Genomic DNA, 26,548 nt, shown 5'->3' with positions numbered 1-26,548 from the left:
GTCAATTCGAAGCACCACGCCGCTCACCCCACGTTGCTCCGGATCCTCGAAACCGGGTTTCCCCGCGAGTAGGGGAGGCACAAAAGGTGCCAGCCGAATCCCACGTTCACAGGCTTCACCCGCCTGTGATTTCTAGTGGGTCTCCGCCTTCGCCATGGCGGCCAGACCCGGATTCCCATGAAGCAAATTCCTCCCGATCAGAGGAATTCCGCCATTACCGGAGGCGCTAACCCGGAAGCTATACTTACCTGGCAGGGGAGATACCATGATCACAGCAAACATTCTGTGAGGTGAGTCGGGCTGAGAGACTTCAGAGAAGTGTGACTAGCACAAGATCACCCAGCAGCTGCATGTGGAGGATTGGAGACGCGAACCCGGTTCCCCAGATTATGAGTCTACTGCTCTTAACCACAATACCACACTGGATCTCTGCCTTCCCCAGTCCCCTCCTCTCTGGGGGTTTTCCCAAGCAGTCTAAGGCTCCTTCGTCTTGTTTCTCTTTGCTCCACCCTCTTCATTCTAGGAGACCATTGAAAAGGGGAACTGGTCACAGCAGGAGGGAGAGCTTCCCTGGCTTCTTCAGTAGCCTGCCTCCACTCTGATTCTTGAACACCACCACGAGGTTTCACCCTCTGATTCTAGACTGCTCTCTGCCCCAGCCTCTTCCTGTTCACTAAACCCTGTTACCTCTTCAGCTTCCAACATCTCATTCTTCCAGTCTTCTCCCCATCCTCCCTGTGACCACTCATCATTGTCCCACCACCAATCCCCTGGCTCTGAGGCTTCTTCCCTTGGACATTCTCCAGCTGGTTCCTCCCACCGTTCCTCTGCATCCAACCAGTTCATGCTATCTACTTGCTTTATCCCAGCTGCTTGTAGGGTTGCTTGCCACGTCCATCCAAATGTTTTTAATCAATTTGTGCAACTGATTAGTCCACTAACTGTTGCAACCCTGCTTTGTTTTGTTTTTCTGTTCAGGAGAGGTGGTTCCAATCTGTCCAGAGAAGTGGTGAGGACCAAGCTGCCAATGCATCAGCCCCTAAAACTTTTAAGGGCTTGTTTAATATTCACTACGTAGCTATCTGGAAGGTCAGGGTGTGCTTTGGAAAGGTCATTCCACAAATACGCCTGCATATTCTCTAGGCCCTTACTTCAGTGTTCAATAATGCAACAGGATTATGATAATGATCCTGTTTTATGGCTTCTCTAATCTCGGTGGAACTCAAATAGTTTTTTACAAACTGACATTCTCTATAAAAGATGAGCTTGGGATTCAGGGCGCAGCAAACAAGGTAGTCATACTAACACCAGCCATATCTGACTAACTGACTAGTAACGCCAAAGTAATGCAGCAGAGCAAAAGAAGAACCAGACACTTCTGTAATAACATTCTAAAAGTTCAGAAGTTACTCCAGGAGACTATTCCCCAACCCCTGCAAACTGTTGCTGGGGCCAGCAAAGGCAGGAAAGGAACTGATGGCTTGTAGCCAACTATTACTCAGACCCACTGAAGTTAATGGACCTAAGTTTGTTGTTGTTGTTTAGTTGTTTAGTCGTGTCCAACCCTTCATGACCCCATGGACCAGAGCACGCCAGGCACTCCTGTCTTCCACTGCCTCCCGCAGTTTGGTCAAACTCAAGTTGGTAGCTTCGAGAACACTGTCCAACCATCTCATCCTCTGTCGTCCCCTTCTCCTTGTGCCCTCCATCTTTCCCAACATCAAGGTCTTTTCCAGGGAGTCTTCTCTTCTCATGAGGTGGCCAAATTATTGGAGCCTCAGCTTCAGGATCTGTCCTTCCAGTGAGCACTCAGGGCTGATTTCCTTCAGAATGGAGAGGTTTGATCTTCTTGCAGTCCATGGGACTCTCAAGAGTCTCCTCCTGCACCATAATTCTTCGACAATCAGCCTTCTTTATGGTCCAGCTCTCACTTCCATACATCACTTCTGGGAAAACCATAGCTTTAACTATACGGACCTTTGTCGGCAAGGTGATGTCTCTGCTTTTTAAGATGCTGTCTAGGTTTGTCATCGCTTTTCTCCCAAGAAACAGGCATCTTTTTATTTTGTGGCTGCTGTCACCATCTGCAGTGATCATGGAGCCAAAGAAAGTAAAATCTCTCACTGCCTCCATTTCTTCCCCTTCTATTTGCCAGGAGGTGATGGGACCCTGGGACCTAAGTTAGCCTTGTCTAAATAGGGTCAGGGGATCTACTGTGCAAATAACTAGCACTGAATACAATGCACAGTGTTTTGACAACCCTGCCACTGTCAAACAGGAGGGCAGTGCCCCAAATCTGCCTTCCTGCTAAGAATATCTCTCCCCCCCCCAAATAAACCTATTCAAAAATCCTCTTCCACTGATTTTGAAAGCAACTCTCCCCTAAATATTCTTTGGGTATGCACTTATACATTGAACATTCTGCAAGAGGCTGTGTCCTCATTTGACATCCGAAGAGTTTTGCAACAAGGGATGGAAGAGGAATTTGTTCTAAATGGATTACTATATGGAACCTAACAGTTCTGACCAATTGAGCTTTGCACGCATCTGACCACCTCATGCTCCAGACTCCTGCTGATGTTTGAGCTGCTCATGCATTGTCAGGTAGAGCATTGACCTCCGGAAAAAACCTGGAGGAGAGCAATATATGAATTTAAATATATAGATCAGGGGTCGGCAACCTAAGGCCCAATCGCCTTCTCAGTCCGACCAGCGGACGGTCCGGGAATCAGTGTGTTTTTACATGAGTAGAATGTGTCCTTTCATTTAAAATGCATCTCTGGGTTATTTGTGGGGCCTGCCTGGTGTTTTACATGAGTAGAATGTGTGCTTTTATTTAAAATGCATCTCTGGGTTACAGTGGTACCTCGGGTTAAGTACTTAATTCGTTCCAGAGGTCCGTTTTTAACCTGAAACTGTTCTTAACCTGAAACACCACTTTAGCTAATGGGGCCGCCCGCTGCTCCTGCGCTGCCAGAGCACGATTTCTGTTCTCATCCTGAAGCAAAGTTCTTAACCCGAGGTACTATTTCTGGGTTAGCGGAGTCTGTAACCTGAAGCAAATGTAACCTGAAGCATATGTAACCCGAGATACCACTGTATTTGTGAGTCATAGGAATTCATTCATTTTTTTTTTCCAAAATATAGTCCGGCCCCTCCAATGGTCTGATGGACGGTGGACCGGCCCATGGCTGAAAAAGGTTGCTGATACAGATCTATGTGGCATATAAACTTCATTCTACCAACTATTGTATATGTCCTGTCTTTTTATCCTCAGTATTACCATTTCCCCTACTTCTTCTCAACCACTCCGAACAGTTTTTTTAAAGATATACCTCCTGTTTTTCCATTGGTTTACAGCTCACCTGACAGCATTTTTTTTTCAGTGACATCATTGACTGCACCTCCTCAGCTGGATCCAGTGAAGTGGTACAAGCGGTTTGGACCAGCGCGGCACAGTTGTGGCACATGCCAATGCAGGATGCTAACGCAGACTGCCCTAGCAATGAAGCAAGGTGAGGAGGGGGCAGCCTTTTATTTCAAAAGAGAGAACAGCTTTGATTTCTGTCTTCATGCTGCATGTTGAAAATGTACAGGAGAGAAACCCAAGGTATGCAGCATCTTAAGGAAAAACAGTGGACGTGCCCAAAGATTAAGGCTTTCTGGGAAATGATCTATAATGAAATGAAAAAGGTATTTAAATATACCTTTTTGAAGAAACCAGAGGCCTTTCTCCTGGGCATGGTCGGCCAATTGGTGCCAAAGAAAGATAGAACTCTTTTTATGTATGCAACAACAGCAGCAAGAATACTCATCGCGAAGTATTGGAAGACACAAGATCTACCCACTCTGGAAGAATGGCAGATGAAGATGATCGACTATATGGGATTGGCGGAAATGACTGGCAGAATCCGTGACCAGGGAAAAGAGTCGGCGGAAGAAGATTGGAAGAAGTTTAAAGACTATTTGCAGAAATATAGTAAAATTAATGAATGTTAGAATGTTGTTGGATAGAAAGTAAATGGTTTCCAGCTGTAATGCTAAGAGATATGGAAAATAAGGATTTGAAAAAAGTAAAAGAATTAATGGTGAGGATTTGCTGAACAAATAATCTGAATCGGAATATAAGAAAGGGAGGTGTGAGGAGGTCGGGAAAATAAGTTAAAAGAAAATAAGTGAATGGAAACTGTACGTGTTTTTAAATTGTTTTTATTTCTGTATTTTTATATTTTTGTATTTTTGCATTTTTGTTGTTTCTTTTCTTTTTGTATCATTTTTGAAAATTTTAATAAATATCTTATAAAAAAAAAAAGGAAAAGCAGTTTGCAAGTTTTGCAGAATGGTTGCAAACAAGAAGGCTGGAGGGGTCTGGCAGACGGCTGTAGCCCCTGGGTTTCTGAGCACTCCTGTCATTCAGTTTTGTCGTTTCCTCTTCCTGGGTGCATCACAGCTCCCACTTCCTCCACCGTTTGTCTGCAGCCAATGGGAGAGAGAAGGAAACCGCACTGAACATTAGCTAATTTCAAAGTTTTAAAAATTAAAGACTTGCCTGTCGTACTGTCATTCACTGAATGCAAAGTCCAAATGCTTGATCCGGCACTTCATAACGTAGGATGTTTTTCAGAGCCTCTTTGGGGACCAGCTTCCCTCCCAAGGCAAATAGCAGCTCCGGGGGAGCAATCTTCATTCTCAACCTAACGGGAGGAAATGGTTAACAGCTGCATTTGTGAAATATACTCGGAGTCGAGAGTGGATTTCATGCTCTTTATTCAGCTCATAGCGGCGAGGAGGAATGGAAGTTTCCCCAGAAACTTTATATACATTATTTACACAATGGGCCCCACGTGATTGGCTAATTCCGTGATTTTCCTGTAGGCCAATCAGGTTGTGGATTCACTTCCACCTGGAGCTGGATTGGGTGGCTCCTGTGGACCAATCAGACTGCTGCATTCTGAATCCTATTGTTCTAGAACCAATCAGACTGCTGCCTTTTGGATCCTATTCAACCCAGTACATAACAATTTGCATTCTTCTTCCTATGTTTGCATGCATCTGGTAGGAGGGATAAACACATCCAAGGTGTGTTCAGGTGTATGTAGAAGCAGGGGTACACATGTAAGCTCCACTACATGTCCATGTGTATGACCTTATCCCTAGAGCCCAAACTTCCCTGTGTTATGTGAGGGAAGGCTGCATTCGGCTTCTGTGCACATTTGCCTGAATGTGGGCAGAGCTCCCTACACGACCAGGTGCAGGAAGTGGCAGCCTTGATCCAAATCCCTCCTCCCTTCCGTTCCGCGGCTTAGCCTAAGCAAATGATAAAAGAGGGTAGAGTTCCCAGGAAGTTGCTTGGGAAATCTTTGCTCATTTTATCAAAGCAACAGCTAGCCTAGCAATCCTTCAATGGCATCGAGCAAACAGGGACTATGAAACTCGGCTAGAGTTCATTTCATTGGTACCTCTTTGGGCAAAGTACAGGAAATGCCATTCATTCCATTGATAATGACTTTTTTCAAAAAGCCATTCATGCAAGTAAAAAAGGGGTGTGTGCATGTGGACTGATCTGAATTTGAAACCTGGTGGATGGGGGGTTATGGTGCATCAACCTATTCCCCTCCCCCCCAAAATAGTCTCAGTCTGGACTGGACCCTCTCCCCTTGGCTACTTGCATTGAAAGGAAAACTCCCATTGGTGCCAATGGGAGCTTCCCCCCCCCCCATGCAAATTACAGGCACAGGAATGTGGGTTGGGGAACTATTCCTGATCTTCATCAGTGATGAAAGTGTTTATTATTTATATTTATATTTATTTATGCATGTTACATTTATATTTTTTTGTGTTTACTGTTTCCTCCAAGAATCTCAATGCAGTGTACAGTGGTACCTTGGTTTTAGAACAGCTTAGTTTATGAACAACTTGGAAATATAACGCTGTAAACCCGGAAGTAGGTGTTCCGGTTTGTGAACTTTGCCTTGGAAGCTGAACATGTTCCGCTTTCTATTGAGTGTGTTCTGTTTGTAAATTGAGTCCCCCGCTGCTAAGCAGAGGCTTCCTGTTGAGTCTGTCGGCTGTTGAGTCCCGAGCACCAACACAACACAGAAGTAATATTTGGAGATTTTGTTTTTGCTTTTTTTTTTGCGTTTTTGTGTGTGTGGCTTTTTCGTTTTTGTGACTGTGACTTCTTCTTCATTTTATGGGACTGACTTGTGACTGTGGCTTTTGACTTTGTTTTTGTGACTTGTTTTTGTGACTGTGTGGAACCCAGTTCAGCTACTGATTGATTGGTTGTGTGACTGCAGAAATGGATAAAAGCCCCACATCCAAACAATGACTATCATAAGTGCACGTAAGAAAAAAAATTATTTTAATTTTATCACCTACAATACTGTCTTATTTCTTTTATAGTACAGTACATTGATTATTAGGGATGTGGGTCGAACATTCTAACACAGGGTTCCCCAAACTTGGGTCTCCAGCTATTGTTGGACTACAATTGCCATCATTCCTGACCCCCTGGTCCTGCTAGCTAGGAATGATGGGCGTTATAGTCCAAAATCAGATGGAGACCCAGGTTTGGGAAACCCTGCTCCAGCTGCTACAACACTGGCTTTCAAAGGATTAAAGGTAAAGGGACCCCTGACCATTAGGTCCAACCGTAGCCGACTCTGGGGTTGCAGCACTCATCTCGCTTTATTGGCCAAGGGAGCCAGCGTACAGCTTCCGGGTCATGTGGCCAGCATGACTAAGCCGCTTCTGGCGAACCAGAGCAGCGCACGGAAACGCCATTTACCTTCCCGCCGGAATGGTTCCTATTTATCTACTTGCACTTTTGACGTGCTTTCGAACTGCTAGATTGGCAGGAGCAGGGACCGAGCAATGGGAGCTCACCCCGCCGTGGGGATTTGAACCTCTGACCTTCTGATTGGCAAATCCTAGGCTCTGTGGTTTAACCCACAGCGCCACCCACACCCCACTTCCAGAGGATTACATCTCCTTTATTTCTCCTTGCGACATCGATCCAGACTGGGCTCCTAAACCTGGTTTTTGTTTAATATTCTTTTTTTAAAAAAGCATTTGTGCAATCGCTAATTGTATGAATGGCATCTGATGTATACAAACAGGTTGGAAACGCCTGGCGAATGGATTCTCTTCCTATCAGAAGGTTCAGGAGAGGCCCCAGGCTCCACTTTCAAAGGAACGCCTGGTCACTTTGTTACCTGAAACCCAAGTCATCCAGACCTGCGAGCGGCTTTGGTCCTCTTTCATTCTCGCAGGAACTGCATGGCATGAGATAAGGTTGTCCGGTCAGGAGTATCTCCCTCCGGTGGCAAGCTTCCAAGTCATGACAGCATGCCGGTTTCTGACTTATCTGGCTCCACAGCCTCTCGCCGTACAATGGAGCCAGTCACAAAAGCGATGTGTGGATAAGCTTTCCTCTCACACACGGCCAGCCCACCTTGGTATGTGAGGAATGGGCAAGATAATATTCGCAGGGAGCTGGAGAGGGGTAAGCTTTGAAGAGGACGCCAGGAGGAGGATGTCTGTGAACATATCATAACTCATCAGACGATCAAATGGGTCCCCCCCCCCTACAGAAGGAGCACTCAGCTCAGTAAAAGGATTTTCTGCTAAGCCCCTCTAACTACTGTAAGAGTCAAATCCGCTCTCTGGCAATCCAGGTTCTGCATCAAGGAAGGGCCGCCGAATTCTGGAACCGGTATGTGCTGTGCAAATGGAGTCGATCTGCGCAGCGTTACCCGATTTCGTGCACACATTTCTACCATCTTTGCATCATTTATCATGTGCAAGTCAGAAGAATGAGTGAGGCACTGAACCGCTACTACCCTGAACCACTTGACAGCCACCCACCTGCGCTTCTGAAAATTTGGCACCCACCCACTTTTCTTTTGCAATTGTATAGCTTACTTCCAAAAAGAAAAATGAAAGCTTAGATGCTTAGGAAGAACAAGTTCTATGTGTACATTATGATTGTGTTTCCCCACCATGGTGAAGTAGAACTATACAGCATCTAATAATAATACTAATAATAATTTTATTAATAATAGTTTTATTGTTTATAGCCTGCTACTCTGACTGGGTTTCCCCAGACATTCTGGGTGGCTTATAGCATGTATAAAAAATTGTAAAACACCAGACATTAAAAATTTCCCGATACAGGGTTGTCTTCAGATGTCTTCTAGAAGTCAGATACAATCATACCTCATGTTACGTCCACTTCATGTTACGTTCTTTCAGGTTACGTTCCACGGTGACCCAGAAGTACCAGAAAGGGTAAGTTACAGGTTTCGCCACTCGTGCATGCACAGATGTGCAAAATTATGTCACACGCATGCGCAGAAGCAGCAAATTGCAACCCGCACGTGCGCAACCGTGCTGCTGAGGTTTGCGTTCCTTTCATGTTGCGAATGGGCCTCCGTAATGGATCCCATTCGCAACCACAAGTACCGCTGTAGTTGTTTATTTCCTTTATATTATATGTAATAATAATAATAATAATAATAATAATAATAATAATAATAGATTTCTAAATACCCCACCCATCTGACTGGATTGGCCCAGCCACTCTGAGCGGCTACCAACAAAAATACAGTGGGAAGGTGGATGGGGGGGGGGAACCATCAAGCGTTAAAAACATGAAGGACATTCTTTCCTCCCCCCCTCCCAGAGGATGGAGGAAGGCACAAGGAGTGGCATTTGAATTGGGTGCAGAGTGGAACAGGGAAGACCAGCCTAGAGGACCCCATGAATTCAAGGCGGATGTGAAAGGCACAACCAACCATCCCACACCTTGCTTATGAACACATATTTGCCTGTTTTTGGACCGGAAAACCATTTTAATGTATTTTTAATCTTTGTTGGAAGCCTTCCAGAGTGGCTGGGGAAACCCAGCCAGATGGGCGGGGTACAAATAATAAATTATTATTATTATTATTATTATTATTATTATTATTATTATTATTAAATTCTCTGACACAAGCCCCATTGAAAAAGGGACACAAGTTGTGAAGAAGCAACTTGTGCTTTTGCAGAGTTTTCAGTTTGTTTTCGTGGTACTCACGCTTGGAAATGGCTGATGGCGCATAGATAATAATATTATTAACATCTCGTGCATTGTACAACACTCTGTTTTTTCTTTCTGGGAAATGACCCTGCTCAGGAATCAAGAAACCCAGTGATAATATTGAAGGTTATGAGATTTGGCAGTTAGCAACTCTTTATCTCTTCGGGAAATAAATAATCATGGTCTTTCCTTTCACATTCCCCACCACCCCTATGCATATCATTATATAATCCTAACCCTAAATTGTCTTTAATATTGTGTTTTAATGCTGCAATATGCACTGGGACCTTAGGGCGAAGGGTGGGTAAAAAATAATTATGATATGATACAATATGATATGATGCAAAGCGTATTGTTCTTAGTTTCAATGCTTGCATTTGAATGGGCTGTTTTGTTGAAAGTCAAGACAACCCACACTTTTTATTGTAGATCAGGATTTTTTTTGGGGGGGGGGAGGCATTGCTAAATGAAAGAACCTTCATGCCAGATTACTTTATGCATATATATCACGGCAGTTTATATGCACTGCATCAAGTTTATTTGTTGAAGACAGGGAAGTAGCTCAGTGGAAGAACCCTCTATGACTAAGAAAGACTCAAAACAAAAAATTCCTTCCAGTAGCACCTTAAAGACCAACTAAGTTAGTTCTAGGTATGAGCTTTCGTGTGCATGCACACTTCTTCAGACACGAAAGCTCATACCTAGAACTAACTTAGTTGGTCTTTAAGGTGCTACTGGAAGGAATTTTTTGTTTTGACTATGGCAGACCAACACGGCTACCTATCTGTAAGAAAGACTCAAACATTCTTGAGTAGGGTTGTCTATAGCTTGTGGATCTGCAGGTGTTGGTGGACTACAGTTCCCATCATCCCTTACCACTGGTCTTGCTAGCTAGGGATGATGGGAGTTGTAGTCCACCAACACCTGCAGATCCACAAGCTATAGACAACCCTACTCAAGAATGTTTGAGTCTTTCTTAGTCATAGAGGGTGCTTCCACTGAGCTACTTCCCTGTCTTCAATCTGACCGGTGGCAGACCTTTGGGCATCTCAAATTTCAGTGGCAGCCTGTGCAACACCAAAATCCGTCAAACCCCCTCCCCACCTTCTGATGGATGTCAGAGTTGTGGTGCCTGCTGCAGTCCCCCAGAAGCTCCACATCCAGTGTGACCATACCAGTTGTGCTCCTCTAGATCCGTCTTTGGTCTGACTCTGTACAACTCTGCTTCCTTGGTTCCTCAGTTTCTGGAGCTGAAAAAGTTGGGAGAAATGGCAAGAAACGGGGAGCTGCCACACTGGTTGCTAAGTAGCTACAAGATGCTCGTTTTGGTATATAGCGTCCTATGAAGTTTGGGACCTGGAAAACTGAAAAATCGTCTCACACCTTATATACCCAATTGATCATTGCACTGTGCAGGTGAGGACCTCTTTCTCATACCATCTTCTGAGGCCCATTCTGAACAATTTAAGAATTGGGCCCTTCGTGTTGTGGCACCTATACTTTGGAATTCCCACCCCTTGAATATGAGACAGGCACAGCCTCTGAAATATACTTAGAGTCGAGTGTGAATTTCATGCTCTTTATTCAGCTCGTAGTAGCAATGAATGACTCTTTCCCCAAGACGTCTAGCTATATATACATTATTTACACATTGGTCCTGCGTGATTGGCTAATTCCGGGCTGCTCCTGTAGGCCAATCAGGTTGCAGATTCACTTCCTTCAGAAGCCTGATTGGTTACTCCTGCAGGGCAATCAGTTTGCTGATTCACTTCATCCAGGAGCCTGATTGGCTGCTCCTGCAGGCTAATCAGGTCGCTGATTCACTTCCACCTGGAGCTGGATAGAGTGGCTCCTGTGGACCAATCAGACTGCTGCATTCTGGATCCTATTGTTCTAGGATTTAGCTCAGCACATAACAGCCTCCATTGTCTTTTCACCACCTGCTGAAGACCTTCCCGTTTTAGAAAGCCTTTGAAACAATAGATTTTCAGCCCAGTGTGCATCTGGATTGGAATCGCTTTAGATATGTTTTATTGCTTTATAGTTTGTTGTTTACCATCCTGGGATCCTTTGGGAAGGTGGGTGGGATATAAATTTTTATATAAATAATGGATGGAGTGAAGAAATACATGAAAAAATATGGTTCCAGAACTGGAATATTAATAGATAATGTGTAAAACGTGCAGGGGTAAGCAAGGAAAGAATCAATTGAATAATTATTAAACTACAACAACACAACAAGATGGAAGAAGTAAAAAATATTGAGATCACACATGGGTGAAGGGGAGTGCGGGGTATGGGGGAATTTATAAAAATTTCTAATATAATATTTCTAATTACGTTGCATTTATATACAGTGGTACCTCGGGTTAAGTACTTAATTCGTTCCGGAGGTCCGTTCTTAACCTGAAACTGTTCTTAACCTGGAGCACCACTTTAGCTAATGGGGCCTCCTGCAGCTGCTGTGCAGCTAGAGCACGATTTCTGTTCTCATCCTGAAGCAAAGTTCTTAACTTGAAGCACTATTTCTGGGTTAGCGGAGTCTGTAACCTGAAGCGTCTGTAACCTGAAGCATATGTAACCCAAGGTACCACTGTATAGCAAAGGGAAGTCTATAGCAATTAGGTATATTTTAATCTAGTCAACTATGTAATAGGCTTATGTTACAAAACGAATATGGATTTTGAATTTGATGTTTGTAATTCTTTTTTGGTTTTGGAATAGTTTTTTTTTTTTTAATTGTATATAAATAACTATGGTTGACAAATAGTGAGAGCACTGCTCACTTGTTTCTGCCCATCCTTGGCTGTCCATCAGGGAGCACAAAGAGCAAAACAGATGACAATGACCGACCTTCCTTTCAGCGACCTGATTGGCCTGAGGAGCAGCCAATCAGGCTCCTGAATGAAGTGAATGGACTTGAGGGTGGGATCCAGATCCAGCTCAGTTATGTAACACATTTGAAATGGTGGCTTCACTGAAAGAGCTAGCAGTGCTGGGAGAAAAAAACTCTTCACTGTAAACAAACCCAAAGTACTGTATATCTTGAGAATAAAATCTGTGCTTCTTTGTTTTAAATGCCTTGAGTCTTTTTCCACGCTAGTGTGTGTGGGGGGGGGGAGAGTTATTTCACATCCAGCAAGTGTTTCTTTGCTTTCAATGCTGCCCCCAGTCATTATTCTGCACCTGAATATTGAGCTATTGCCTTTGCCTGAGGACGTACAATAATATTAATAATGTATTTATTCTTTGTACTCCGGTCATCTGACAGAGTGGCCCCAGCCACTTCCAACAAATATAAAAGCATAATAAAACATCCAACATTAGAAAAATTCCCTATAGAGGGCTGCCTTCAGATGTCTTCTAAAAGTTGTATAGTTCTTTATCTCCTTGACATCTGATGAAAGGATCTTCCCCAGGGTGGGTGCCACTGACGTAAAGACCCTCTGCCTGGTTCCTTGTAACCTCACTTCTCACTTCTCACAGCAGAAGGCCCTCGGAAGTAGACCTCAGTGTCTGGGCAGAATGATGGGGTGGAGACTCTCCTTCAGGTATACTGGGCCGAGGCCATTTAGGCCAGCTTTAAAGGTCAGCACCAACACTTTGAACCAACACTCAGAAATGTACTGGGAAGACTTATATGGACAATCCCACAAAAGGTTTAAATAGAGGACAGGCAGACTGTGAACAGACAGCTTGAAGGCATTTTTTAGCTCACCATTCATCTTACCAGTGTGATAAGAATTTTAAAGTCTTAGATATATAATAAATGTTCATAAATATACCAACCAAGCACGTACATAGATCAGCACAGGAAGACCAACCTGAAACCATTTTTTATTCCCAAACTGACCAAATATTTTCTCTGCAAGGTCAAAGGAAAATGGAAAAGCCTCCCCATTGTCATTTCCTTCACAAATCCTGTCTTAAGGGTATGTCTGTCTGTGTTTGAATAGGGTGAACCTGTGACCTGACTCAGGAACTAAGTATTTATCATTACAAAAGTTTGGCCAGGCTCCCCAGGGTATCCAGTCAAGTGAGCATTAACAGGTAACCTGTCAGACGAGATAAACAATGCACTCAGATTTCTGCTGTAGACCACCTTTTCTGTGATGTAGGTATGATGTATCGGGGGTGGGGTGGTCTTGGGTTACACCCCTTCTGTGATGTATGTATGATGTATGGAGGGGTGGTCTGGAGCTCCAGGGTAGGGGATTTAAAATTTCTATATAAGGGCAGGTACACCATTTTTCTGGGTCCTCCTCCTTTCCTGCATGTGGGGGGAGCACCGTGTTGCAACAGTTTTAATAAAGATCAGGCTTACTAGCTGCTTTGCTTTTCAATAGTCTCTGGTCGGCCTCTGTTATGTTCTCCTACCAATAGGGAACCTACGTAAGGACTCTATATGGGCTCTTGGATACCCCATAAGGGGAAAAGGGCAGATTTTTGTTTACAACACCAGGTTCCACAGTCACAAGTGGAAGGGTCACAACTCGGGGAAAGAGCATGGGCTTTATCTGCAGAAAGTTCCAGTCTCAATGCACAGCCTCTCCAGATCAAGTTGGGAAAGGACACTCATCTGAAATCCTGGAAACCTGCTCCCAATCAGTTAAGACCCAAGGCAGCAGACCTTTTATAGCCCAGAGGCTGCTTTCCCTGAAGTGGCCATGTTTGCCAATGATACTAAATTGTTCAGGGTTGTTAAAACACAAAAAGGAATTGTGAAGAGCTCCGAAAGGACCTCTCCAAACTGAGTGGATTGAAAGTGGCAAATGCAGTTCAGCGTAAACAAGCATAAATCGCTACATCTCAGGGCAAATAATAATGAATCTTAATTTCACGTATACACTCATGGGGTCTGAACTGGCAGTGACTGACCAGGAATGAGACTTTGGGGTTGCGGTAGATAGCTCAATGAAGATGTCAACAATCGTTGAGACGGCTAGAGCGCCGGTGGCGGAAAACTCATTCTGAATCAGACCGGACACGGGTTAGAGCTCAACGTCGAGCCTACCAAGTGGCAAGGGCGACGGCGAAGAGGGCCTTCTTCACCGCCTCCATTGTATCTGCAGAAAACAGCAGCAGGAGACTTTTTCAGGTGGTTCGCAATCTATCAGTACCACCTGTACCACCGGGGCCTGGTAGGGACCCCAAGATCTCCTGCAATGCTTTTGCAAAGTTTTTTGCAGATAAAATCGCTCAGATTCAGAAGGAGGTAGACTCCACCGTGGGAGCAGGGCCAGGGCGGGAGAGTGCTAGAGTTCTGTCTGGTCCTGTTACATGGGATCAATTCCAATCTGTTACCTCCGAGGATGTGGACAGGCTGCTTGGACGAGTGAAACCGACCACCTGTCTCTTTGATCCTTGCCCATCCTGGCTGATAAAAGCGAGCCGGGAAGGGCTGGGCGATGGGATCTGCGGGGTGGTGAATGCTTCCCTCTGTGAGGGAGCCTTCCCAGACCCGCTGAAAGAGGCGGTCATTAAACCGCTTCTTAAAAAAACATCTTTAGACCCGGCCAATTTGGCCAACTATCGCCAAGTCTCAAATCTGCCATTCTTGGGCAAGGTGATTGAGCGGGTGGTTGCTGAACAACTCCAAGCACGCCTGGAGGAAACGGACCATTTGGATCCCTTCCAATCGGGATTCAGGCCTCACCATGGGACTGAAACTGCCTTGGTCGCGCTGGTTGATGATCTCCGGCGGGCTAGGGACAAAGGTGAGAGCTGTTTCCTAGTTCTGCTGGATCTCTCAGCGGCCTTTGACACCATCGACCATAACATCCTTCTGGACCGTCTAGAGGGGCTGGGAGCTGGGGGCACTGTTATACAGTGGTTCCGCTCCTTCCTCCTGGGCCGTGTCCAGAAGGTGGTGGTGGGGGGTGAGTGTTCAGACCCCTGGGCTCTCACTTGTGGGGTGCCTCAGGGTTCTGTCCTCTCCCCCATGCTTTTTAATATCTATATGAAGCCGCTGGGAGAGATCATCAGGGGGTTTGGACTGGGTGTTCATCAGTATGCAGATGACACCCAGCTCTACCTCTCCTTTAAATCAGAACCAGTGAAGGCGGTGAAGGTCCTGTGTGAGTGTCTGGAGGCGGTTGGAGGTTGGATGGCGGCTAACAGATTGAGGTTGAATCCTGACAAGACAGAAGTACTGTTTTTGGGGGACAGGAGGCGGGCAGGTGTGGAGGATTCCCTGGTCCTGAATGGGGTAACTGTGCCCCTGAAGGACCAGGTGCGCAGCCTGGGAGTCATTTTGGACTCACAGCTGTCCATGGAGGCGCAGATTAACTCTGTGTCCAGGGCAGCTGTCTACCAGCTCCACCTGGTACGCAGGCTAAGACCCTACCTCCCCGCGGACTGTCTCGCCAGAGTGGTGCATGCTCTAGTTATCTCACGCTTGGACTACTGCAATGCAATGTGGGGCTACCTTTGAAGGTGACCCGGAAACTGCAATTAATCCAGAATGCGGCAGCTAGACTGGTGACTGGGAGTGGCCGCCGGGACCACATAACACAGGTTCTGAGAGATCTGCATTGGCTCCCAGTACGTTTCCGAGCACGATTCAAAGTGTTGGTGCTGACCTTTAAAGCCCTAAACGGCCTCAGTCCTGTATACCTGAAGGAGCGTCTCCACCCCCATTGTTCAGCCCGGACACTGAGATCCAGCGCCGAGGGCCTTCTGGCGGTTCCCTCATTGCGAGAAGTGAGGCTACAGGGAACCAGACAGAGGGCCTTCTCGGTAGTGGCGCCCGCCCTGTGGAACGCCCTCCCATCAGATGTCAAAGAGATAAAGAATTACCTGACGTTCAGAAGACATCTTAAGGCAGCCCTGTTCAGGGATGTTTTTAATATGTAATGCTGTATTGTTTTTAATACTGATTGGGAGCCGCCCAGAGTGGCTGGGGAAACTCAGCCAGATGGGCGGGGTATAAATAATAAATTATTATTATTATATAGGTGGAGCAGCTGGGGGGGGGGGGAGGCAAACTCCATCCTAGGGATCATTAGGAAAGCAATTGAAAATAAGACGGAATATGTCATAATGCCATGATACAAATCTATGGTGCAACCGCATTTGGAACTTCGTGTATAGTTTTGGTGGCATCACTTCCAAAAAGGATATTGTAGAGTTGGGAAAGGTTCAGAAAACATCCACCAGAATGATCAAGGGGATGGAGCGACTCTGCAATGAAGAAAGGTTGCAGTGTTTGGGATTTTTTAATTCAGAGAAAAATGCAAGCAAGAGGCGACATGAAAAAATAACGCATAGCATAGAGTGGATAGAGATAATTTTTTCTCCCTCTCTCATAACACTTACAGCATGTGCAGTCAATGAAGTTGAATACAGTGGTACCTCTAGTTATGAACTTAATTCGGTCCAGAGGTCCGTTCTCAACCTGAAACTGTTCTTAACTAGAGGCGTGCTTTGGCTAATGGGGCCTCTTGCTGCCACTGCGCCACTAGCACATGATTTCCGTTCTCATCCTGCGGCAAAGTTCTCAACCCGAGGTAACTCTTTCAGGTCAGCAGAATTTGTAACCTGAAGTGTTTGTAACCTGAGGCATTTGTAACGCGAGGTACCACTGCACTGCAAGATTTGGGACAGAAAAGAAAGTACGTCTTCATGTAATACGTGTAGTTGTGGCCACCAACCTAGATAGCTTTAAGAAGAAAAATAAAGACATGGAGGAGATGGCTACTAGTAGCTGATAGCAGTGGGAGATGCTCTCGTGCTTGGGTCTTGCAGGATTCCCACCAACACCTGGATGGCCACAGGGAGAACAGGATGGGCTAGACTGGATGGGCTGTTGAGCCTGAATAGTAGTAGGATTTTCTTTTGTGGGCATCACTATGGGAACTGAGAAAGCACACCTTCTAACATTTGTCTGATGAAAATAGGAACATCCTATTTAACACCCTAGGGACGCGGGTGGGGCTGTGGTCTAAACCACAGAGCCTAGGGCTTGCCAATCTGAAGGTCAGGGGTTCGAATCCCCACAACAGGGTGAGCTCCCGTTGCTCGGTCCCTGCTCCTGCCAACCTAGCAGTTCGAAAGCATGTCTAAGTGCAAGTAGATAAATAGGTACTGCTCCGGCGGGAAGGTAGACAGCGTTTCCGTGTGCTGCTCTGGTTCGCCAGAAGCGGCTTAGTCATGCTGGCCACATGACCGGGAAGCTGTACGCCGGCTCCCTCGGCCAATAAAGCGAGATGAGCGCCGCAACCCCAGAGTCGGCCACGACTGGACCTAATGGTCAGGGGTCCCTTTACCTTGACCTTTATTTCACACCCTGCAACATTTCTCTGATGGAAATGGGGACATCCTAATGATATATGTGATAATTTTGAACTAAAGGCTACATTCCAGCCACGCAAGACCCAGAGTTTTCTACTCTTCCCACAGTCCAGGAAAGCCAGAAATGTCATTTCAGGGGAAGGATACATTCCAGCAAAAAATAAAAAATACCAAGGGGTTTTAAAGCAGGCCAAGGGTGGGATATGGACTGTAGGTCAAGCGGAGAAGTCTGGCAGGATGCATCCAGTCCACAGGCTGAAGATTCATCATAGGCAATACCAAGCAAGATGGATTAATAGTCCATCTCTGCATCAGGCAGCTTCTTATGATCCTTTGGGGGAACTGCAATAGTCCCTCTAATCCCCCAGTTGCTCTGCACATCAACATCGAAAAGAGAAATCACTGCGATTTCAGAGTTTTAGATTTAAAAGGAAGGGTAAGGAACGCGGGGAAAGAAAGCTCAGCAGGAAAGCATGTAAAAGATATTATAAATATTTTATTTCCTTTTAATAACTAGGCAATGCCCTTCATTTTGAAGGAAGTCATACAATCAGGAATCTTCACTTTTCCATGGAAATAACTGGCGTCTGAGCAAACAGCTTTTCAACATTCACCGACGAAAGACAGTAGTGATTCCCAAACCGTACGCCTGGGGTACACTTTGTGCTATGAGATGGGTGAAAGTGGGGTGCCTTGGGGGAAAAGGTCAGAAGTATCCCCATTGTCTGGAAAGAACTAATCCCAGTTTTGAGGGCTTCTTGAAAGGGAGATGCCAGGGACAATATAAACTCTCCCCAAGGAAGAGAGTCCACATGGATGAATTAAGAAAACACACACCTTTTGCAAGAATGAAGTGGGCCTTCAGTTTTAAAAACAAAACGCCGTACCCCACGATTAGAAGTTTCGGAAACACAAACTTACAGAATTACACAGTTCATGGAGAAAACAAGAACTATTGCTGTGGACAGTATCATGGCATGTCTTCGTTACATTAAAAAACATAAAGCAAATCTAGCGATGGTTAGAAATACCTAGGCTGAAGTCAGAGATCATCCCAATTTTCATTCACAAGGCTACATACTGTGGATTAAAAAATAAATCATCCTAAGCCATTCACTGATATCCAGTTACTCCTCCAGCTTTTAATTCAGGAAACTGGTGGATGGGAAACAAACCAATGAACAGTGGGGGAGAAACTGGGAAGGAAAGGACAGCTGGCTATATATAGTATATAGTCTAATCTGCTCTACCTGTGAATGTACTCGATTCTGTATAGTACTGCCTTTTATTAAAAAGATCTTCATATTTTGCTTTCCGAAACATTTGTTCCTATACTCTTGCTATCAGGAAATGTGAATGGCTAATCATTGAAGAGCACAGGTGTTTAAGCAACTGACAAAACAACCCTCTACTGCCCTTGGGGAAACTCTAGCTGTAAATGTGCTAATATTGGGGGGGGGGGGCGGTTGGTTGGTAGCGTATTCACTTTCCAGACAGAGGTTCCCAGGTCTGATTCATAGCAACTCCAGTTAAGGCTTGCCAGGAGAACCCTGCCTGAAATCCCACAGATATGCTGCCAGTCACTGTAGACAATACTAAGCTACATGGACCAATGGTCTGGCTCAGTATAAAGCAGCTTCAGATGTTCCCAGCATTTCACAGATGAAGTGCAGAATTCATACCTCTCCTCCGATGAAACCCATTGCCTGTGTTGTAATCTGGAGAATTCAGGTGAAAACAGAATGCTTTTTTAAAAAAACAAGGTTGTGATGTGCCAGTATGAAGCAGCATTTTATGTACTGTTTCCTTTAGTAACCTGTTTTTTTGTGTGTTTTTTAACATCCCTCCTAGATGTTCAAATGTTTATTTTAGTCCTCACATCAGAGGGGGAAAGGTAACTTGGCTGCAGGTTAAGAAATTTTACTGTTGCTTACAGACTGTGCCCCTGATTATCCAGATTCCAGCCACTGTACCTAATCAACAAAGGCTGTGTACACACAATACATACAAAGCGAATTGTAGTTCACCCACCACAGAGCTACAATTCCCAGCACCCTTCACAAACTACAGTTCCCAGGATTTTTTTGGGGGGGATGTGATTTTAATGTGTGGTGTGTATGGCAAGTGAACAGTAAGGTTAGCCTGCATCACTCTATCCTCTTGATGTGGTTTTATCACGAGATGGGGTTCATCTGAACTCCCTTCCAAATATTACAAAGAAGGCCGCTGCTCAAAAGTGTCTACTGGGCTGCAGTTCAGTGACAGAGCTCCTGCTCTGCATGCAGAAGTTGACAGGTTCAAGTTCTGGCATCTCAAGGTAGGAATGTCACATGTCTGAAACCCTGAAAAGAAGCTGCCAATCTGTGGAGACAATACTGGGGCTGCCCTTGAGACTGACCCAGAAACTCCAACGGGTGCAGAATGCCACGGCGAGACTCCTTACAGGGTCCTTGCTGCAGGATCACATTCACCCGGTGCTATACCAGCTGCACTGGCTCCCGGTGGAGTACAGGATCAGGTTTAAGGTACTGGTTTTAACCTTTAAAGCCCTATACGACCTAGGACCCTTGTACCTACGGGACCGCATCTCCTGGTATGTCCCATGGAGGACCCTACAGTCTTCAAACAAAAACATCTTGGAGGTCCCGGGCCACAGAGATGTTATGCTGGCCTCAACAAGAGCCAGGGCTTTTTCGGCCGTGGCCCCAATCTGGTGGAACACTCTGTCACAAGAGACTAGGGCCCTGCGGGACTTGACATCTTTCCGCAGGGCCTGCAAGACAGAGCTGTTCCACCAGGCCTTTGGCCAGGGCACAGCCTGACCCCCTCCTTTGGCAATCCTCACAGAACTCTAGACCAATGGTTGCCATTAATCTGATTTGAATTGATTTTATAATGAAATGAGTTTAGAATGTTGTATCATTTTAATGTTATAGATAGGTAGCCGTGTTGGTCTGCCATAGTCAAAACAAAATAAAAAAATTCCTTCCAGTAGCACCTTAAAGACCAACTAAGTTAGTTCTTGGTATACCTAGAACTAACTTAGTTGGTCTTTAAGGTGCTACTGGAAGGAATTTTTTTATTTCATTTTAATGTTGTTAGCCGCTCTAAGCCTGGCTTCGGCTAGGGAGGGCAGGATATAAATAAAATTTTTATTATTATTATTATTACTGTGCTAGATGGACCAATGGACTGGCTCAGTGGGCAGCTTTTTATGCCATACAAAGCTTTCCATGTCATATGTCGTTCAAAGGCACAAGGCGACAGTCCCAGGGGTGAGGCGATGCCACCTTTTCTTATACAACCTTACCAAATCACTGAACCTTTATTCCAAGGAACAAAAAGAACTCCGCCTACATATTCCCCTCCTGTCACACCAGATAAAAAAAGGCACAGAAGCCCCAAATGGGGGAAAAACACACCAAAGTGCGTGTGAGTGTTTGGGGTCCCATAATTAGGATTTTGATGGCCAGGTTGCCAGCATATTTAATATAACTAACAAAGTATTAGAACGTCTGGCCAGAATATTGATTTTACACAGAGCTAGTCTTAAATCAACAGATGATCATGGGGTAAAACTGTTCTTGGAGTTTAGCCCTTCAGAGTGCATGTAGCAAGGGTTAGTGTTCAAGTGTCAACATTAAATAATTCTTTTAAAAAAATGTGACAGAGAAGAGTTCGAGTTGAGCCTTGTCCCTGCTGGGCTAGCTTTCCGCAAGCGGGGGTTTTCTCTGTAGAAGGCATGCCACCCTCTGATCTGCACCCAGACGTAGCACAGACAGCCATGTGATCTCTGGCTGGTTTAAAACAGCTCCCCGCAACCAGACAACCTCCAGATGTTCTGAACTACAACTCCCATTCCTGATGCTGGGCTATGATGGCTGGGGCTGATGGGAAGTGTAGCTCAGAATTACCTGGAGGGCACCAGGCTGAGGAAACCTAGCGTGGAGCAGCCTTCGCTCCAGACTAGCCCCAGGGATGACAGTGACTTGTGCTGTACTGTGTAAACAAGCTACCCTTATAGTTGCAAGTTCTGCCTTAAGGGCTTTTTGCAACACAAGCTACATTCATTGAAAACACAGTGCTGTTGATTTTACTTAGCCAGCTGGGAATAGTGTACAGACCACCCTTTTCAGTCAGGGCAATGCACTCAAAACAGGAGAGGTGGATGCAGCAGCAGCAGCAGCAGCAGGCTCCTCCCCTCCAACACTCATATGTATTAATTACACACATAGATTCATGGAAAAACAAAGCTCTCCATGGAAACAGTTGCATGTCTGCAGGGACCTTCTCAGACAGTACAACGAATGCAGCCACATCAGGGTGGAACCTACGGTTGCAATGCAGCCACCATCCCCGTTCCTCCATGAAGATGTCTGGAATAGAGGGCCATTTGCTTTGGACAGAGAAGGTTCCAGCTTCAACCAGGTAGGGCTACGAAAGTCTCCTGCCCAAATCCCTGGAGAGCTTCTGCCAGTCAACGTAAACCTTCAGATGTTTGCTAGACTCCAGCTGCCATCATTGCTGACCACTGGGCATGCTGGAGGGGGCTGATGGGAGTTGGAGTCCAACAACATCCAGAGGGCACCAGGTTGGTTACCGCTGGTATAAACAGTACTGAGTGAGACTTGCCTGCATATTAAGGCAGTTTCTTGGGTTCAATTTCCTACACCTGTACGGGCCTCTTTGCACATGCAAGGTAGTTTGAGCACTAAAACATCTTGCCCTGATCGTTTCTCTTGAAAAATAGGGATAATATTGATCAGGCAAATATGCCGAGAGGAGACATCCCAACATGGATATTATCCTCCCAGTTGCCTGGTGAGCTGACTTTCCTATCATCCCATCTGCCCAGAAAAAAATCAGGTTTTTCCTGGCGATGTGTCAGAAGGGCACAATCTTTGAATCAAATAGAAAGTGTGACTTGTTTCAAAAACAAGGGTTCTTTAAAGGCCTCTTTGCCTTCCAATGTCCTACGAATCACCACTTCCTGCAAGTCCAGACAGGCAAATGTGTTTTAAGCTACAGGCTAAAGTTTTCTTTTATAGTTTTTTAAAGAAGTGACCTTTTTAGTAAGGCATTGGAAACCAAAGCCTAGTTGTGCCCAGGCTACATGCAAATGTATATCCTCAAAGCACTCGTGAGTCATCCCATTAGCGCTAGCCAAAGCCAAATGATTCAGGGAAGGCAGAGTGGGCTAAAGTGTCACCTTGACAAATAGGAAGTTAAGGCTCAAACATTCAAGCCACTTACTCCAGAGGAATCCCATAGGCATTGCTGGGGGGGACAACTCAACATTAAGCAGTGGAATTCAAAGCAGGGCTAAGGTCACATTCAGACCATACATTTGGAGCGCTATGATACCACTTTGAACAGTCATGGCTGCCCCTCTCCACAGAATTCTGGGAACTGTAGTTTAAGGGGGCTGCGAGTTGCGAGGAGGCCCTTATTCCCTTCATAATTCCCAAAGTGGTTTAATAAATCACTCTTCACAGGACTCTCCGGGAATTGTAGCTCTGGAAGATGAATAGGGGCCTCCTAACAACTCTCAAAGGGATGCGGGTGGCACTGTGGGTTAAACCACAGAGCCTAGGACTTGCCAATCAGAAGGTCGGCAGTTCGAATCCCCGCAATGGGGTGAGCTCCCATTGCTTGGTCCCTGCTCCTGCCAACCTAGCAGTTCGAAAGCACATCAAAGTGCAAGTAGATAAATAGGTACTGCTCCGGCGGGAAGGTAAATGGCATTTCCGTGTGCTGCTCTGGCTTAGTCATGCTGGCCACATGACCCGGAAGCTGTATGCTGGCTCCCTCGGCCAATAAAGTGAGATGAGCGCCGCAACCCCAGAGTTGGTCACGTCTGGACCTAATGGACAGGGCTCCCTTTACCTTTAACAGCTCTCAGTACCCTTAACAAACTAGCTCCCAGAATTTTTTGGAGGGGGGAAGAGACATGACAGTTTAAAGTGGTATCATAGCTCTTTAAATGTTTGGTGTGAATGTGTCCCTTCCTAACGTGTTCTGCTACTGGGAGACTCCAAGAACACAATGGGGTTTCCCCCTCAAATCTACCCAAGGAGGTCAGGAGAAACCCAAAAGCAGAACATGGGGGGAAGAGAGGGGAGATGCTTAGTGCTAAAATTAAGTCCTACTAAGAGTGGACCCACTGAAATTAATAAAATTAGCCATGTCTCTTAGCTTAAATGGATCTACTCTGAGTAGGACTAGCAATGAATGCCATGTAGTGAAACAGAAGGCATAGCTGTATCTTGGACACATTTAATAGTCATCCCACCCCCACCCCTCACAGAAACTGAGGAACCATCATTGGTGATGGAACCTCCATGGTTCTAGGTGGGAAGCCACAGCAATTACACAAGTGTAAGTGCAGACTCAACTCATTCCCAGTTTGGGGACAGACCGATCAAACCATGGAGTGGAAAGCTCAAGGCCAAAGAACACACACCAAAGCGCAGTTCTAGCAGGCTGTTCTTCAGCATCACCAACTCAATGTGTGGACAGGCAGGGAAGCAGTGGACATTTGACTCAATCTGTGTCTACACCATGGCTGGGAGGACCTCCCATTCTCCCAGCACAGTGGTGGCCAAACTTGGCCCTCCAGCTGTTGTTGGACTACAACTCCCATCATCCCTAGCTAAGAGGACCAGTGGTCAGGGATGATGGGAACTGTAGTCCCAAAACAGCTGAAGGGCCAAGTTTGGCCATCACTGTCCCAGCACCTGCTGGTACCTCACCCAAGGGAGGTTTGCCTTGTGCTTTGAGCTCTTGGGACACCAGCAGCCTTCTTATTGAAGTGGAAACAGATCCTACAAGGAGGAAGATAAGCATGTTTTCAATTAAGGGAGCAGATTATAGCCCCATCTGCAGTACAGCCCCCAGCATGGAGCTCCGAAGGCTGAAGCAGTGTTCATAAACCCGCAGGCGGCCCTGCTAGCTTGCAAACATCTGCCATCACTCCTGGTCATGTCATTCTGGTTGAGGGTTTAGAAAACAAGGAGCTAAGGTGTGACATGGGGCTAGTTCAGGCCTGTATGATTTGTCAGTCGCCAAATTCCTGCCCCTACCCTAGACATGTATTGTGGCCCGCCATGGAGCTTGACATGCTTAATTTTGCTGCAAAAAACAAAGTTTATTGAGGACCTAATGGTTTGTGTTCAACTTGGCAGGTCTCAAGTCATGTGGACCTACTCTCATTTGTAAGCAAGGTTTCCCCCCGCCCCCCCTTATGTATATTACTCACAAGGTGCTAAATAGGAGAGTGACTTGTAGTGACCTCCTGCACAGAATGTTAAGGGGAGGTGGTTACTACAGCTTCTTCCTATAATTTTCTGCTCTACAGACTGTTGTGGGGGCGTTTTTGCAGCCTCTCCTGATCTTTCCATCCGACCAACTCCATGAGCATTAAGCATGATCATTCCAACACGTCAGTTAACAAATGAGTTTTGTTTAAACCTGAGCAGCTGTCCAACAATGAATAAGTATTTGCTTTTACAAATAAAGCACATCATGGGGTTTTTTTTTGGGGGGGGGGGAATAAAAGCTGATGAGAAAAGGGTCCTCCCCCAAAACCGTCTCCAGTGTTTCGGACACACAGGGGAAAATAATTTTCACAGTAAAGTTACAGTTTAGTACCTTGTAGATACATAGATTCACAATGTTTGACATCTATAGTTTCTTTTACAGTAGATTTATGACCTAGAAAATACTTTTAGATCACCAATGACAAAAATAATAACCGATTTGGAGGATAATTCTTTTTTTCTTTTTTCTTTTTTGCGTGTGAAAATAATACAACAACTTTCAAGAAATGTAAATATTCTCGTTATAGGCTTTCTTTAAAAAAAAAAAAATACTTGCGTAAGAAAATATAATTTTACAACCACTCGTTACATAGTGGAATAGATCTCGTCCTACACAAAACTGAGGACCGGAATCATTAATAACTTTATAGAATCGACTCTGGAGCCAGGATACAGTTGAAGGATTTAACGGGAAGCCAAGGCTCCGTTGTGCCTTTAATAGCGGTTTAATGAAAGGAGAATTGCAGCTGCTGCTGCTTCCTCACCTGTTATGGCACCAAAGTGCTGGAAGAAGGTGTCATCTGCCACAACCCTCCCTTCTGTAGACTTGGGACAGAGGCCTCATAATGAAGGGAGAGCGAAGTTTTCAAGGGAAAACTCAGATCTGTGACCACCAGAAAAGCTATGGAGGGGAAGGGGGAGGAGGAACATGTGAGTGCTTAACCCAGGGGTCAGCAAGGTTTACCGGCCATGGGCTGGATCACTCCCATGGAGATCATCTGTGGGCCAGACTGGCGCAGAGCGATGCTGGAAATCGCATCTGGGCACGTCCACGGTGCCGGAAATCACTTCTGTGCATGCTCAGGTGCTGTAAATCGCACCTGGGCAGAAGCGATTTTCGGCGTCTGGACATGCGCAGATGCGATTTCCGGTGCTCCTGGTTTAGCGCAGTGCGCAGGGGACTCGCCAAGCGGGCGGTTCAGTTCGGGGGTGGCTCGTGGGCCAGTAAAACAGCCTTCAAGGGCCGCATCCAGCCCATGGGCCATACGCTGCTGACCCCTGGGCTTAACCCTTCCTCCCCCTGCGGCTTTTCTCCTTCAATCCCTCCCCGTTGTTTTCCTTCAGGTGACACTGCATAACACACATCTACGGATCAAGGGGCAGGAAAACAGCGAAACAAGACATCACTTCCCACCCACTGCTTCACCCGTTGAAACCACCCCTCTCACACACTCATCCCCTTGCCAAACAAGATGCAGGTTCCAGGATAAGCAATGGCTACTCCAGCATCAAGCCCAGTTCTGAGACATCGCCCTATTTTAGGGCATCCTTAAAACCTTTTATTCCACAGGGGGAGGAGGAGGAAAGAAGCCACTGATTTCTGGGGAGGCACAATGACAGGAAGCACTCACTTGGTGCTCATAACTGGCTTGTGTATATAGGAAGTGCCCCCCCCCCCGATGCTCAGGTGCCATTTCCATCTCGCAAGGACAGAGACCAAGCCCACAGCTCTCACACACCAACGGGATGATATCACCGGAAGCAGGATTTTTCCGGCGTAGGCAGGTGCACAGACAACAGCCTCGGAAGCATGCCAGGAGCTGCATCCTGCTCCTCAATGCCACCTTCAGATCTC

This window comes from Podarcis erhardii (genome assembly GCF_964252035.2).
Source record: "Podarcis erhardii genome assembly, chromosome: 8".
In the NCBI taxonomy this organism is placed as follows: Eukaryota; Metazoa; Chordata; class Lepidosauria; order Squamata; family Lacertidae; genus Podarcis; species Podarcis erhardii.
The sequence above is the reverse complement of the archived record's forward strand: the minus strand, read 5'-3'. Positions refer to the sequence as shown.